A 3,797-nucleotide genomic window follows, 5' to 3' on the forward strand; every position below is an offset into this window, starting at 1 on the left:
TTTCTTTTGAATTTTCATTGTGAGAATCCCTACTACCATGTTAGCCCATTGTGTGGGATGTGCCAGGGTTTGTTTGCCCATTCTTCCAGCCTGCTTCTTGACTTCAGACTTGGTATTGTGGCTATGGTCTGTCTCACTTCTGAAGGGAAAGTCTAAGCTGGTTCTGTTATTGCTTTCTTAGAGTGTTGAATGTTGTATTATTTTAGATCTCAGGGATGGGCTAGGGTCCTGCAAGCTTTCAGTGCTCTCAAAGTAGTCTAATCTATGGTGAAGTCTGATTGCTGCCCCCTGTTCTGAACACTGCAAGTTCCTACCTGACTGACTGGGGTTTTTGCACAAGAGTAACTTGTTAGGGGCAGCTAGGTGGTGCAGTGAAAAGAACACTGGCCCTGGAGTCAGGAGGACCTGAGTTCAAATTCGACCTCAGACAACTTGACACAGTTACTAGCTATGTAAGTCACTTAAGCCCAATTGCTCTGCCTTTCCCTCTCCAAAAAAGGAAGTAGATTGTTGCTGGACTCGTCCCCTCTCAAGCAGTTGAGAAACATTGTTCATTCAAAGTGGCAAAACTGCAGGTTTCCATTTGGTCTGAAATTCCCACCCCCAATTATTTCTCTGTAGGCAGGGATATGTTGGAGATGAAACTGTGCTTTGTGTCTGAGGTCTCAGCTATGCTGCCGCTCTTGCTAGCTTCTGAACTTCTTTCTTGTGCCCAAAGCCTCCATATCTGATAATGTCACTCCCCTTCAGACTTCCTTAGTCTGCTGTGGATCTGTGACTTATAATTGAGTGGTGGGCAACAAAGCTTCTGGTTTGCACCTACTATCCCTGATGCCCCTATGTGAGATCTCTTGCCTTTCTGAACAGCTTCTCCCTGAGTGCTGGAATCCTCTATGACACACTTCTGGTCCAACCCCATCCCCAGTGTCCTCAGACCTCCCTGGCTTTCTTCCTAGGCTTAACTGGGCTAGACAAATTAGAACTTTTTCTATATTTCCACATCAGAATTTGATCTGGCACATCTGCTAGATGTGTTTAAAGAAGTTTGTGGGAGGGAGCTCATTGCACTGCTTCCTATCATTCCGCCATCTTGGCTCCACATTGTTATTGTTATTATTATCACATCTGAAGTGAAGAGATTCATACAGATTCAAAATGATGGGCTGATCCTTCTTGACAGAGAAAGGATTGACTCAAAGTAGACACAATACTTTCAGAAATGACCTTTGTGGGAAATTTGTTTTGCTTGACTGCATATTTATGACAAGGGTTTTGGTCCCCCCCCCCTTTTTTTTTTCTTTTTTCAGTGGTAGGAATAAAGGCTATCAGTAGGATCAAAGACACAGAGAATATCATTCCTAGGCTACATTCCTAACTTTTTTTTTTGAGGGGGGAAGGCAAGGTTATTGGGAGTAAGTGATTTGCCCAAAATCACACAACTTGTGTGTCAAACGTCTAAGGCCCTCCTGACTCTATTCACTGAACCACCTAGCTGCCCCTCACATTCCTGACTCTTCACAAACTTCCCTGGACCATAGAAATGTCTTCCCCCTAGAAGTTCATTCCATCCTTGGGATTCAAGCATTGGGAATACCCTTGGCTCCTGCAGACTTTCCCTCTGATTGGCTCCCAGGACCTCTAGGTATATTTCTGCAAAATGTATTTTGTACTTGGATTTGTACAGTTTCTGGGTGTATCTTGGTAAATACATTACTATATATTTTATAGCTTCAGTAGTTATTTTAAACAGCAATTTTCCAGCTCTTCCTGTTGGGCTTTGTTGGTAACAGCCAGGGATGCAAATGATTTGTATAGCTTATGTCCCACATCTTTGCCAAAGTTATTATTTAAATTAACTTTTGTTCATTCTTTAGTGTTTTCTAGGTAAATCATCATATCATCTACAAAAGTGATGGTTTTTTTTGTTTGTTTTTTTTTGCTTTTTGGAGGGGGGAAAGCAGGGCAATTGGGATTAAGTGACTTGCCTGTGGTCACAGGGTTTATAAGTGTTAAGTGTCTGAGGTTGGATTTGAACTCAGGGCCTCCTGACTCCAGGGCCAGTGCTCTATTCACTGCACCACCTAGCCACCCCAAAACTGATGATTTTGTATACTCTTTGCATGTTTGCTTTTTCAATTTCTTTTCTTGTCTTATTGTTATAGTATTATGTTAAATAATAATGTTCATAACGGGCATCTTTGCTTTACCCTGTCCTTGTTGGAAAGCCTTTTAATTTCTCCATTACATACACATATTATTTGCTCTTAGTTTTAAACAGATATCATTTAGCATATTAATGAAAACTACACTTATTCCTATGATTTCTAGAATTTTTAGGAGAAATGGTGTTGGATTTTGTCAAAAGACTTCAGTACCTATTAACATAATGTTATGCCAGCCATGTAACCTTGAGCAAGTTACTTAGCGCCAATTGCCCTCCAAAAGGCAAAAACAAAACAAAACAAAAAACATGTTATGGTTTCATAATATACCTTATTATTGTGGCTTATTATATTTCTTATATTCCTTATGTTGAACCAAACTTTCACTCATGGTATAAACACAATCTGATAATGGTGTTTAATATTTTTAATATGTTGTTGTAGCATTTTAGCTATTTTTTTTTGCCTCAATACTTAACAGGCATATTGGTGAATAGTTATCTTCTTCGTTGTCTCTCCCAGATTCAGATATTTAAAAAATATTTGTATCATAGAAAAACATTGGAGTTTTTTTATTATTGAAAAAAAACATTATGAAGTATGGGAATAATTATTCTATTACCATTCAATAATTGCCAGGGATTTAACAAATCTAATTTTTCTAAAGTTCCCAACAATATTTGTCAAATAATGAGTTTTTGCCCCAATAGATGGGATGTTTGGATTTATCAAATATTGTTATTGTGCTAAATTATTTCTGCATATTGTATACCTAATCTATTCCCTTGATCAACCTCTTTCTTCTCTATCCAATATCAAATTATTTTCATAATTACAGCTTTGTAGTATAGTTTGAGATCAAGTAATGCTAGTATTTTCCTTACTATTTTTTTTTTACATAGATTCCCTTGATATTTTTTACCTTTGCTCTAGATGAACTTATTTTTTCTAGCTTTTATTTAGGGGGGAGATCACAAGGAACTGGGAGATATTTTTAAAATTCATCAGTAAAACCTTTTTTTCTACTAACATAGCTAAACTTTATTTCCATGTTTATTACAGGTTTATCTTTGATGCAGAGTACATATTAAGATTGCTTTAATAAGAACCTCACCTTTTTTGTCCCTCAGGACATAGATATGGCATAGGAAAAGAAGAAAAACAGATTTTTTTGGCTTTAAGGTTTTTCCAAGTCTCCCTTTAAACATTATCAGCATTGAACTTCGGGTCTTTTATTGGGTTGCCAAAAACCATAAAGTCCTTTAAAAGACTTAAGGAAAGGGGTGACTAGGTATTGCAGTGAATAGAGCATGGCCCTGGAGTCAGGAGCCAAATCTGGCCTCAGACACTTAACACTTACTAGCCATGTGATCTTGGGCAAGTCACTTAACCCCAATTGCCCTGCTCTCCAAAAAAAGCAAAAAAAAAAAAAAAGATTTAAGGCAGTCAGTTATTAATTGAAAAAATTAGGAAACAAAAGTTTCCCCACATGTACTATAAAGTTTTGGATTTACTAATCTCTAAGGTCCCCTTCCAGCCCTGAGTTCTATGGTCTATGCTTAATACAATCTTCAAAAATGAAACAGAACCAAAGCTCTGTAAATGAAAATTATTTTATTGGTTTCCATCACTACA

Source organism: Petaurus breviceps, unplaced genomic scaffold, assembly GCF_028583685.1.
Source record: "Petaurus breviceps papuanus isolate PSGF00001 unplaced genomic scaffold, PetGlider_PUasm1.0 138, whole genome shotgun sequence".
In the NCBI taxonomy this organism is placed as follows: domain Eukaryota; kingdom Metazoa; phylum Chordata; class Mammalia; order Diprotodontia; family Petauridae; genus Petaurus; species Petaurus breviceps.